This window comes from Neocloeon triangulifer, unplaced genomic scaffold (assembly GCF_031216515.1).
Source record: "Neocloeon triangulifer isolate White Clay Creek 2 clone unplaced genomic scaffold, ASM3121651v1 ptg000015l, whole genome shotgun sequence".
Taxonomy (NCBI): domain Eukaryota; kingdom Metazoa; phylum Arthropoda; class Insecta; order Ephemeroptera; family Baetidae; genus Neocloeon; species Neocloeon triangulifer.
Window position 1 is genome coordinate 3808763 of NW_026775557.1, and position 13958 is coordinate 3822720.

Sequence of the window (13958 nt, forward strand, 5' to 3'; positions counted from 1 at the left end):
AGAGAGGATTTAAAAAAATCTCATACAGCTTTTGCACGCCAAACGTGAGCGGATTTGCTTTTTGATAAAAAAAATAACACAATGGTATCGAATCGATTTGAAAAAAGGAGATAGAAAGAAATTTACATTCCTCAGGAGAAAAAAAACCGTTTTGAATCTTAGGAATAAAATATTAAATAATGGTAAAATACTAATTTATTATTGAGTGAAGAAGTATAAATTGAATTTAACCAAGAAAGCGCTATTTGAAATCTTGAAATCATTCTGTAACTTATTTATTATTGTTTGAATCAAAATTTGTGTATTTTTTCTACTCCAATCAACTTATTTGCTATGCATTAGGTCGGAATAAATTTACATTAATCGAGAAGTGAAACGCTTACAAATTTTCCTATTTTAGGAACGAGCTCTCATTTTTCAACTTTCATAAATTGTATGCAAGACATTCGGTTATTTTTATTTTGAATTCCGTGGTTGATGACAAAATAAATGAGGAAGCAATAAAATTTATTTGCCTCTTTTAAATATTTATCGGTCGCTCCTCTCTTGATACAAATCTTGTTCGGCGTGCGCTGCAAAAGAAGTGGCGCGGGTGGCCTGATTTGAAAATTTATTGCCTTCTGTTTTTATTGCGCTCATGAATACACATTATTTTCATTGAAGGCGCACAATATTTATTATCGAATTATTAGAAAACGCCACCGATTTTCTCCGAATTCGATTGCATGTCCTCTCTTTCCTTATTATAAATTTATTCTCATGAAGTGAACTCGGTTTGAAATTTCGTTTAAAGTCTCCACATAAATTTCTCATGGGCGCTCCATAAAATGCAAAGTGGGCCAAGATAATCCGAAATTCAAATTATACGAGTTGAAGAACCTCCAAATTGATTTCGGCGAGAAATTAATAAATATTCCCCTCTCACAAATGAATTAAGAACCTTGAAAATTTAATTGCCCGGTTCTCCATGCACGCTGTTGGACGGTGCGTTTTAAATTTATGGCCGATTTTTGATCCGACGCCAAGGTGGACGCAGAGATAAATAAAAACATGGCACGTGCCAACGAGCACCTGACTCTAGACGCGACTTTCCCGGATTCGTGTTGAAGTATAAACTGCTGGTGTGCGATCGTCGCTCGCTTTAATTGCCCTTTGTCATCAAGTGATTAATGGCGTGAAAATTTGATACGACCATCGACTGGTGCGGTTGCACAATAGAGCCATTACGCTGCACCACTCTGTGCACTCTATAAACCACCCTTTGTGCACACTCGAGCCGCGACATCAACGATCGGCCGAAAGCGATACTTGAGGTTCTCCCTATTTGCAATGATTGCTACTATGAAATTTTTTCGCCGTTTTTTTTTACATATTAATCGTTTCTTTTTTACAACTCATATGTGAATTGATTGTTTATCCATAAAATACTTTATTTTTACTAATTAAAAAAAAAATACATATATTGAGTTCAAACAGTTGGAAAAATTACAAGAAGACTCTATAAAAGTGAAAAATAATTATAGTATTTCAATTGATAAGACAAAATTGTCACCAGTAATTAAAATATTAAATATTAAATGAGATATTTTATCGAGTATAATGAGAATTATGTTGAGGAGGTTACATATTGCTGAATTCACAATTACTGTGTTATATAAAAATTGTTGAGATGGATGCATATTTTTATAGATTTTTATTTGAATTTGAATTTGAGCCAACCCAATGTCAATGGTAAATTTTCTTACGAAAATAAAATTATATTAATTATTTGATATAAATTGTAAATGAAAATAAAATTGAGTAAATGTGATATAACTAAAAATAAAACTAAAATTACAAATTTAATTCTCAGTGATTTATATTTAAAATTATTTAAATTTAAAGTTTAGTAACTTTATTTTTCCTGCTTTTTAAGCAAAGTTGTCCTTGTTAGTTACGAAGGCGGGCGTGAAGTTTGTCGGTTTGTGCTTGTGTTTGGTGCGATGTCACTCAAGTGGGCCTCACCATTCACCGTCCAGTTGCCGATTGACGAGGAAAAGGTGACGTGCGAGCGATGGTTTAAAAATAAATGCCCGGTTAGCAGATGATCGAGAGTAGATGAAAATATTCTGGGAACAAGAAGCGACGCGCCTTAAAGACGCACCGTCCGTCTGCCGTGCGGTGAAAAAAAAATATTGAACGAGAGCTAAGCAGATGCGAGACGAGAAATATTCGGCACACACCAGACTTTGACTGAAAGCAAAAAGCTGACATTTCCCTTTTTGTCAGTCCCATATTTTGCAGAATCAGCGACAAGATATCATTTTTTTTTTCATAATAATATCTTATTTAATTTCAATATTTTTGTAATTTTCATTTTTCTCTGAATCAAATTAAATTGTTAATTATGGTTCATGAAGCCAGATGAATCTTATGAGGTGTGTATCTCTCTGAGAATAAATATTATTAACATTTAGCAAAAATTTTAGTTCAAATTGAAGTTTTATTAGTGCAAACTCTGCACAAATTGAGGTACGTCATATGAATATTAATGAAACTAAAATTATTGAATGAAAGGAAAACAGAAAAATTAGAAAGAGGAAAAAAAATTGTTTTAAGGTAAAAAAAAAAAATATTAAAATTAAAAAAAATTATATCCCGTGCGCAGGTGACTCTTTCACAATCAAGAAGCAGTGCTTTTAATTACAGCCTTTAAACTTCTGGAGTGAATTTTAGGACTCGTTGAAAATCTCTATCCAATTAATTATTTAAATTCCCCTCTCCCATTTAAAGAATCAATTATCTGAACTTGGGCTTCTCTGGTGCAGGATTAAATTTGCCGACTTTGAAGTCGCAGCAGAGAGAGCAATTTAAGTTTTACAAGCGCCCGACTGACTTTGTCAGCAGCAAAGAAATGGAAATAGACCGCCTTGGCCGCGCGCGGCAGCCGCTGGAGATTCTTAACTAACTGGGAAGAAGGAAAACGACTTGCGGTATTAATGGTCTCCTCCACACACACACACACCCATCCATAAATAAACGTTTACCCGTGCATTACATGGCCGGCGACGACAAGGACGCTGCGAGCTGCACGAGCCGGCGAATTAATTTATTTTTCACCGCGCGGCCGACCGGCAAATTAGCCGCCAATTTTTCAGGCGCGCGCTGCAATTTACGCCGTCCTGCGCCACTTTGCACGCTTGTTAATCGCGTCGAAATTAGTTAAAACGTCACGCCACTCAAATAAGATTCTGAGATTTTTTACATCATTTGCACTGAAAATGTATTATAAATATGGAATAATATTTGAAATTTAAAATTAATAAATTTTGATATTTTAAAGCTTTATTCAGCCATTTTTTTATAATTGTTATCTAAATATTAGCAATTATTATATTAATATTTCCTATTTTTCATAAATTTCTTTATTTTTCATTACATATATTCTAAAATGTTGATTTAATCTTGTGGTTTTTTTAGTCATTTTAGGTTATCTGATTGTATTATTCAACAATCCAAAAAAACACTTTGATAGAGATGCATGAATAATTTGGAAATTCAGAATTATTTGTCCAAAATTATGAGATAATACTACACTGTTAAATTAAAAAAATAAAATATTCGTGACTAATTCAATATGTTATGACATTATTTAGTTACAAATTATAGTTTATTGGGTTCCTCAATATTTTAATAAATTGGTTGATGCATTTTACCTTTTTTTAAATAAAATTTCAATAACAAATTGCCGGGATTGTCTAAAAAAAAACTTGTATTCCATAATGAAAATTCAATCAATATCCAATCAAATTCTATTATTTCATGCGTGAATTTAATTCTTCGCTAATAATTGAAACCGAATTTACGCAATTCCAATTTTCCGCTATTGCCTCTGAATGAACGAAATTTCGATCGCAATTTGATTTCACTCTCAATCGTCATAAGGATTCGCCTTCAAATTTCCACCTCGGCAGTTGCTTTGATGAGAGCATTTATTTCGTCACTCACTCCTCCTTGTTTGTTTATATTGATCGGCACAGAGAGTTCTGTGCGTGGGTATTTCTTTAGAAAGATCTGTTTATTTGAAACTCGATCTGGTTGTAATTTGGAAAGGTTCTTTGAACGTTTCAGCATTCATCAAGCTCATTCTCCTCTAAAATTCAAAATTGTTTATCATGGAATTGCGAAATGGCAAACAAAAAAGGCGGTGATCAAAGTCTCGAGGAGGAAAAAGTCTGAATGTCGGTGCCAGTCTTGTTGGCACGCTTGATTACTTTTCTGCCAAATTCGCGGAATCAGATCGATGAAATTAAAGATCAAAAAATAAAAGGATAAAAGCTAAAAAAGTTCCAATTAAAATGCCCCACTTTGATTAAAGACTTCCGTTTTTCTCGCAAAGAAACAATTCCCGGTGCAATCAACGCTAGCAAAAAAGGTTTGAGAGCGCAAAGTATGCTCATCAATCCGAGTTGCTTTTGCTACAAAGGCATTAGAGTTCCTTTCTCTGTGTTTGGCCGCGGTTTTTGCCTCGGATGGTTTATTAAGGCGGGATGCTGGTGATGTGGGGCCGGCAATAATACGCGCACTTCAAAAACAAACCGACGGAGGAAAAGAAATTGGCGCAGCTCTAATGCTGATTGATCTTTCCAACTCCGTTCCTTCCTCATTGATCACTGCGGGTCCAACTGGAGATCATTCTTGTTGTCCTCTTCCTTCCTATTTCAGTTCTTTGCTTGATTCATAGCATTGTGCTTACTGATAGTAAGGGAAATTTAAATTTTTAAATGATAATATAAATAGTTAAAATTTTTGGAAGTTAAGAGATCGGGCTTATTCCTCGTTGTAAAAATTTTTTATTCAAAAACAAAACGTTTCTACCAGTTTCGGCCACGGTCTGTGACCCTATTTTATGAGCAAGAAATTTTAATTTAATTTTATGTATTTATATTTTTCTTGCTCGCAGACCGTGTTCAAAACTGGTAGAGCCGTTTTGTTTTTGAAAAAAAAAAACAACATTTTTACAAAAAGGAAAAAGCCCGATCTCTTCCATGATCATCTCTTTCAAGAAATGTCAACCTCTTCAAATAAGGTTACATTTTACACTTCAGTTTATACATTATTTACAATTAAATAAATAAAATCTAAATGCATAATAGCTAATGGTATTCAAATTTTTATTATTAACAATAATTTATCTTATTAATCTGTTTTAATTATTCTGTTATTCCATTATATTTCATTCAATTTCATTATCTGATTAAAAATTTATGCACATTTTAATTGCACATTGCGAAAAAAAAATATTTTATTAAATTAATATCAATTTCACATCCATCAATGAACTGGGAATTGAGGCAGTTGATAAATCGGATTATTCTAGTGAGTCTCTCAAATTTTCATGGGTCGTATGTTTATTATTTATTTAATTATTGTTGATTCTCTCTATGGAAATATGAAATATACAATTACCACATTTTATGTACTGCAAACTTTTTGTGCCGTGCAATATTTACCAATGATTGGAGTCAAATGGAGAGCAAATAAATGAAATAAACTTGAACTTTTGTGTGGTGTTGCGATTCATTTGAAATCAAATACTATTCCAATCTACTATTAACTTGCATTTAAATGATGCAATTTCGTTTAGTGAAGATATTAATGAATAAATAAATATTATTTTTCATTTAATAAGAAGTACATTTGTTGTTTCTCTTCAATTTTATGAATTTCTCATCGTCAGCGCGGCAAAATTCAATCTCTATGTGCAATATGAGAATCACGGCCGCGTTTCACTTTCAAAGGTTTTGCACGTCGTGGTTCTCGCGCTCGCGTTGCGAAAGCTGCCGTGTACAATTTTAATGAGCTGCGAGACTGATGCAGAAAAAAGGGTAACGCGCCAGACAAAAGAGCGAATTGCCAACTTGAGTACGCAGAAATAGAAAAAAACGGAGCTTGTTGCTGCGCTGTCGGTGGCTCGCGCGCGCGTGCGAAACTGATTTTGCAAGAGGGCAAAAAGGATTAGCGGCTGTTTACTTTTAGCGACAAGCAACTCACGCTCTACTTACAAATGAACTAGCAACGTAACTAAAATCTTTTGTGGTTCATCGTTGCTATAACTACATATTTGGAAAAATATTTTTTTTTCTTCATACAAATTTGGACTGTTGATTAAAAAGTTACAAATTACACATATTTCAAAGAAAAAAAAATTGAATTGTTTTAGAATTTACTCGTTTAGCTTTAGAGATATTTATGTCTCTGAAATAGTTGGAATCTTTGACTTTACAATCTAGTAAATTTTTTGCATAAATTAGTTGTTAGCAATCATCATCTCATCTGATATTGACTTGAAATTTTAATTTTTTCTTATTCTCTGTTTCAGGTACGTTGATAAATCTGCTGTGCCATCTGAATTAGTCCCTTAGTGAAGGTCAGTTAAAAGAATTGTCAAATCAACTGCAATTTAAAGATTCAAAATATAAATATTATAATTGGTGTTTTTTATGCCTCACAAAGTCACGAATAGAGTAAATTTTAGTTTAAATTGTAATTAAAGTACTAAATTTTTACCGCACAATAAAAATGAAGGATGACGTCGGTGAATATTTTGAGTGGGGTGCAGAGTTTAGTATTCCATTAGCAGGATTTGGGCACGTGGGAGAAATATGCGGCGGGTGTTTGGTGTTGGACGGCGCGTGCAATAAAAATCGAGCTGCGATTGATCCAGCGGCCGGAGTCTATTTCGGAGCGATTTCGGTTTTGGCTCCATCCACATCTGTAACTAAAACACGGCCGGTATTCCCGCGAGCGGCCGGTGCGGCCCATTTCTTCTCGTCGAGCACAGGGGCGAGCCAGGAATTTATGATTGGCACTAAAGCACTCTGTTTACACGATTACGCCGCGGCTTTATTGCCGAAATTTAAAAGGGCACCTAGCGCTCTCGCTGTTTTCTCTTTCGAATCGGAATGAATTGGTGGTGGGGGCGACGCTAAAACCGTGGGATTATGTAATGTGTGTTCTTTTTTGTGTTGACTCGAATGGTGACGCCAGCGATAGTTTACAAAAGTTCTAAAAATATCCCCACCTGATAGGTTCTCGCGCCAGCAGCAGGTTTTATGTGCTTGGCTGCGGCGCTTTCGGGCGCTGGCGTCGTGCCTTCGCCTTTCTCTCTTCAGTCTGTTGGCCCCGGCTCGCTTTTTCACATGCGACGACGACGACCGGTGTGATCTACGATCCGCATTACGGCCGGAGAGATTCCCATTTAAAAGCAAAAGTCGGGGATGATTCTCTTGAGATGGAACAATAGAGGCGTTGGCGCTATAAATACACCGCCTTGTTTTCATGGAATGGAATTCTTCGTAGCTCCGAATGCTGCTTCGGAAGACGCCACGAGCAGATAAAACACGCGTTTGGTTTTTTGTCCTGCCTCGCATAAATAACTGTTTACGAGACTGATGATCGTTTTACTAATTAATCGGGGTGGCTGAAGGGTGACGAGAGTATTAGAGCCCCAAATGCGCCAGGATTAACTTGTGCCGAGGACAAAATGCTTTGTCTGGAGTCAATTTTAGTTAAAAAAAAGCACTCAATGAGTTCCAACGAGAGGCTCTTTTTACTGACAGAAAGGGGTTTAGAATTGAGAGATGATAACAATAAAAATTTAATACTCTTGTCATGCGCACAGGGTGAGGAAAATTTATTGGAAATATTGGATAATAGCTGGACCTGACAAAATTTAGTAATATTTTTGTGTGTGATTAATTTATTTTTCCACATTGTTAGAATAATTGTTTACATTCAATTATTGAAAAACAATTTATTTATTTATTTGTATGATGAGGAATTTTTGGAAAAAACAGCACAATCACTAGCAAAAATTTTGTTCAAACAAAACAAAGAATACATTTTGATGCATTATAGAAATCTGAATTCACCAAAAACTTAAATTTTGCAGGGATGAAAACCCCGTTGAAAATAACAGTAAAGACAAGTTGCGTCGCCACCGTTTCTCTTATCCCTTTGGCGCTGAAATCGCCGCCCGGTCGGTCGCCGCCGTTCCATTTTATCACGTGACGAAACAGCTACTGCAATTGCGCGCGTGTCTTCAAATATTAAAACTGCCGGTGTTAAAAGATACATTTCATATTTCTCGGGGAGCTTCCCAAGGTGCTGCAAGCAAAAGAGTTTCTCCCGCACGCGCCATGGGTCGTTATCATTCCGTTTTATGGGTGTTATGCGTTGACTTGGTATGCATGGAATATCCTGCCGACAAAATACATACACACGCCCTCCCGAATAAAAAAGTGTGTCTGTTCTTGATACCGCTCGGGGGATCGCCACACACACAACTATACTAACTCGAGGCTAAATCCTTTATGCGTTCAAACGTGCGCTTTATTTACGGCTCGCAATTCCGCCAGATTAAAGTGGGTTCTAAAAATGCGAAACGTCGACTTTAATTGCCTTTTGAGTTTTAAGATTCATCAACTTATGGTGGAAGAAAGTGAGCTCTTGGCTTAAATCATCAGAGAGCTTAAGCAAATGGACCTTTTGTGCAAAGATTTTCGGAATACTGCTGGCGGCGGATTGCAATTATCTTATCCGCATCTGTAAAACGTAAACGTGTTGTTCTAAAAGTGTGTACCAAATTTAGTAAACACATTTTCAAAATGTGAGGAACGTAGATCACAACTCACACCAGTTATATGATATCAAATAATGTTATATTTTTAATCTGTTTTTATATTTAAACTTGCTATTTTTTTTTTTTAATTATTATGCTGCAACGTTCTTACCAAGTGTGAGAGACAATGTTATAATTTTTGTATTAAAACTTTTCCTTCCACATATGATATGGGATCCAAGTACTTATGTAAAATTAAATGTACTTCCCAGGTAACAGTTTTGTTGAATAAAATAGCTTTTAGCAACAAAATATTATTTTACAACTATTAATACAAAATAATTAAAAAATTAAAAAATTTCTAATAAAGTATTAATTTAAAAATTCTTTCAAAAGAATTATCATAATAAACATAATTTATAATGTTATATCATATTAAAAGTTAAAACCTTTAACTAAATTAAAAAATTATTCTCTTAAAAAATACAGCTACGCAGAGTAACCTTTAAATAAAGTCCTACTCTTGTGTGTTTATGTAGGCTATTTTGTGGGAAATTTTTAAATTTCATTACACACCAACATCTTATCTCGTCAAGAATTGAAAAAATGTCGATTGCTGAGCGCTTTGATGCTTTTAGCAAATCTCGCAGGAGAAGACGAGTTCTTGGTGAAATGAAAAAAAAGTGCTGAAATCGAGTGAATCGTTTGAAGTCGACCAAACGCTCTGCATTTGGAAATTAATTAATTGTTTTGGATAGGGTTGCTGTCAGCGTGCGGAAAATCTTTCGCAAATCCGCCGGCGTGAAAGATAAATGTGCGGGCGCCGAGGCAGGTGCCAAATCCGCGCGCCTCCTCTTGTGACGCGTCGCGAGTTCAAGCAGACAGACAACGCGCGGCCAATTATTATTCGCGCGACTATTTGTGTCCCTGCCTGACACTATACAATCATTTTTTATCTAGAGTATTTTCTTGTGTGTCACAAGAGTGCTGTTCCTTCAATCAGTTCTGCCATCAGTGTCAGCGAAATCTGTTTCACTCGAAAACACTGCGTGTCACAAACGAAAATATCAACTTCGGTTAGGTGGAGTTGACAAGAGATTTATCCAAGATTTAAAATTTTTTTGTAACCGTGAAGTTTAATTTTTTATATTGAACATCATCTTGGCATTGGCTGTGCCCCAAAAGTATAATTACTTCATTAATTAATTATACCTTAAAATTTAAATTTTTTAATATATTAAAATTAGCTTATTTAGAAATTTTTTAACTTAAAACATTTGAATTTGAGTTGGGCATCATTGATGAAGATGTTTTGACAAATTTTATGAAATTCTATAAAGGAAAATGACTATCCTGCATTGATATTTTGGTATTATTAATAAAATAGCCTAAATTTTAAATTTCTATTCGTAATTGAGAATTCTTAAATATAAGAATTTGTTTTATTGTAGTTGATTTATTTCATTTTTAAGTATTTCCAACGAATGCAAATTGCAAACTTAAAGCCGCACCCTACAACTATGTCTTTGCATTCTGTAAGAGAAGTACTGCATATAAATTGATAAGATATTTTCCCCTATTCTTCTTATTGAATAGAATTTCCACCATTCAGAGGAAATTCCAGAAAGAACAAGAAAATCCAGTTCTCGTAGCAATCCATTATCTGGCTAAAAGTTTAATGCGCTCTTGAAAAATTCACCACACACGGCATGCAGCGTCGTCGATATGAGAAAAGTCGACGCCTGGCGTAATTCCCTGGCGACGGTAGCAAGAAGTTGGCATGCAATCCGTCGTGCAAGCGTACAATGCAGGTTGCATACTCATTACTCAGCCAGGCGCTGGCAATCTTTCCAATAGGGCGCGGAGAGAATCAATAAGCGCGCCGAGTGCATCCAAGACGGAGAAGGAAAGAAAGTGCTGCCGGCAAACACGAGAGACCTTTTCGCGCGGCGACTGAAAGCAAAGGTGGAAGAAGAAAAAAAAAATATTATACCAAAGTGTGGCATCAAGCGAGGGATGAAAATGAAGAAGTCCTACTGTGCCAGTCCGGCCCAATAAAGGTCGGCGTCGCTCAAAGCGAGACTCATTTCTGCGATCGCACTTGACACGAGACCGCCTGTCAATTAGGCCGCCCGCCGCGCCGCCGCTGCCTCGTGAATCTGATTGTGCTATTTGGGCCCGCCAAGGATCCGTTTCTTTCTTTCGCGGTACACACATGGCATAACGAACGCACACGTCACAAGTGTATTTCAGGCCGTCAAAATTAATTGCTTTTGGAAACCGACACTTTTTGTGCTTTTGACACCGACGCTGGCGCCGATGGGGTCGCCCGGGAAATTGGAACGCGCAAATCACCGAGCGTGCAGTGGACGTGTGTCTCCTTTTGAAGTGACTCTTACCAAGAAATCTAAAAATTGGACAGAGAATCAAGAAGCAATGTGATCAGATTCAAAATGCCAAGTATCAATTTTTTTCAATAGAAATTGTTTCATTTCTAATTTTTATTTACTTCATTTTAATTAGCTTTGTCTTGGATTTTGGTGTGTAATATGAATCTGATATCTGATTGTTGCAGATGTAAAATTGTTATCAAATCTCTGTGCGAGAGGATACAAGTTGCTAGTTAAGCATTTTTAAACATTATTGTGCCCTACGTCATACTTATTAATTCATTTTTAATAGTATAATTTATAAATGAATAATAATATCATTTTAACAATTAAAATTATAAAAATTAAACTTATTAATTCAGCAAATCAATGAAATTCAAAATATTGATTTAAAATTATTTATTTAAATATAATTTTAATATATTTCAATAACATTAACTTATTTAAAATGAATCAACGTGCTTACAATTAGTTTTATATTTGGATTATTTTTTATTTAAATTTGCTATACATTTTAAATTGGCCTCTTCTCTTCGCAGGCATCTTTTCTTTTTTGGACAAAAGTCTCGCTCGCTCGTTCACTCTACGCTCCCTCCACATTATCCCGCGATGCGAAAAGCTTTTAATTTCAGCTGGAAAGTCTCTGATATAATTGAATTTCGCGCACAATGCCCTCCTCGTCTGCACTCCACGTTTTAATCAATATCAATTTTTCGACATAATGGCACGGCGGAATAAGACGTGGGGCGCATGCATACAAAAAAGTTGGTTCTTTTGTGTGTCGAGCTCCGCGGCAAACTTTTTCTCCGACTCGCTCCCTCCCTGTTTCCAATCGGATTTTATTTTCGGCCTCGCCGAGTTTCAAATCCTCTGTTGTTTTTGTTTTCGCCCAAAATCATTTACTGGAATCAACCCATGGATCGTTGATCACCGAATAAACAAAGAAAAACCCTTTGTGATTTTTATTTTTTAAATGAAGTCAAAAGATCCTCTCTTTCATTTTCTGATTGAGATGAAAGCACACTTTTTGTTATTAAAGCTTTTTTCATATTTTTTTACCTCACCAGATATAATTCGTACCAAAGTGACAATTTCGAGAGGGTTATTTTAGCTCTTTAAACGTCAAAAATCCAATAAATGCACAACAATATTGCCGTCGGCGGAGCAATCCTTTGATGTTGAATATTTAAATTTCGCGTTTCAGCGACTCCGCCCGTGTCCGTGGAGCCACAAGCATCCGATATTAATTGCATTTCTCAGTGGCAGTGCCTTTTTCGAGCCTCCAGGCGTATCGCAGAAAATAAAAACTAATTTCGCCACGCAATATCTGTCGCCGTTTATTTCATGTTCATCCGTTTTTATTTTCCAGTCGAGCCATTCGGATCGCATATTTTGGCGAAAGCGAGCCATGAGTCGGACGCATAAATTTCATTATTAATTGCCGCGAGGCGCACAACTTGTTGCCATATGTTCCGGCCAGCTCGTAAATTGCATACACAAAAGCCGCCTTTTTTATATTTTATTTTTATTTTACATGCTGCTTTATATTCATTCAGCTTATTTTCTGGACGCTTGCCCCGACGGCGGATGCAAATTCTCAATTTATAGTACGCGTGCTCGCCCAACCGGCTAAATTGATCGATCGGTTATCATCGAAATATGTATCCGAAAGTGTGCGGTCTGCGCCATCCCATAATACCATCCAAATGTTTCCCTCGAGCAGCTCCACTTGGCACACAGCAGACGTCGCGGTATTCAAAATCGCGAATCTTTACAACTGACTGCTGAGATGATGACGATGGTACTCTTCTGAGAACGGGGAAATATTGGCTCGCAGGCAATATAGCCACAAAATCAGAAAGGATCGGAGACTGCTTGGAGAGACACAAAATCCGAAAGTAAAACCTTTATCGACCTTTTTCTGCATTATTTAATGCATTCTCTCTCCGTTTTAAAACATTTGTACATTGAATTTGCTTCTAACTTTTAGACTGATTTAGCAATAATTTGATAAATTTTGTTACTGAAAGTACTTAAAATTTAAAATTTACAAAGTGCATAAAAATTTGATACAATAAATTAAACAACTTTTTTGAGTAGTTTAGCTCAAATCTGCGAATTTTAATAACAAATGTGTCTCAAGAAGCGTGGCTAAAAATATTTTGTCACATTTAATTTCGCAAATTTTTAGAAAGAAAAAACTACTTGAGAAAGTTCCCATAAGAAAAAGTTTTAATTTTCAGAAATCAAGCTATCGCTATGAAATTAATTTTTGTCATGAAGTTTCCCTGCAATTAAAATCTATACAAATGTAGAGAACAATTATCATTAAAATTATTCGGGCCGTTTTTTTTAGTAAAGACTCCTTCTTAAATGGCCAATTTTCATCAACATAATCTGTTCTTTTGAAAATTTACGCCCTGTAAGCCTGAGTAAAATTAATCGCCCGAAGGAGAGGCTTATTTTTGCGACCAGTTTCTCTTTCAGAAGGGCCGGAGACGATAGGGCAATGAGGTGTAAAGGAGTAGAATATTATGCTGGCCATGCCGACTCGTGGGAGTTTCGTGCGGCCGATGCGCAGGGGTTGGAGGTTGGCCGTGTGGTGAAACGATATAGCCGCCCTTTGAAAATTCGGGGCCACGCACATTTTACAGGGAACGGCCATATTTTAAACGTAACCTCGCAAGCCGCAGACAGAGCCGTTTTTCCTCATCCGAATCGACAGTGACGTCAGGAGTAACAAAAGCAAAGAGCGAAACATGTCTGTGCGCAAAAAGTCAACGGTCCTGAGAAAAATGGCGGCGATTCCGGAGAGAAATTATTTCTCGGAAGATTGTTGCTGCTGAGTAATGCCTTGGCTGAAGTTTTTGGCAAAGACCTGAGCCTGGCGAAAATTGAAACAAAGTCGCTGTCAAGTCGATATGAAAGCAAAAGTCTAAATTGTTTTACCTCAAGATTAATTGCTA

The 13958-nt window shown here is 36.1% G+C and overlaps 1 protein-coding gene and 1 long non-coding RNA gene across 5 annotated transcripts in view; both read left to right on the forward strand.

The window, feature by feature from the left end:
• The window catches only part of LOC132202425 (pseudouridylate synthase RPUSD2-like), a 205461-nt gene that overhangs the window by 81511 nt on the left and 109992 nt on the right, over positions 1-13958 (forward strand). The gene's annotated exons all lie outside the window — the stretch shown is intronic.
• The window catches only part of LOC132202426 (uncharacterized), a 53560-nt gene that overhangs the window by 26472 nt on the left and 13130 nt on the right, over positions 1-13958 (forward strand). Inside the window, exon 3 of the long non-coding RNA XR_009442374.1 lies at positions 6362-6409. This is a non-coding gene — a long non-coding RNA (uncharacterized LOC132202426). The remainder of the gene's footprint in view (positions 1-6361; positions 6410-13958) is intronic.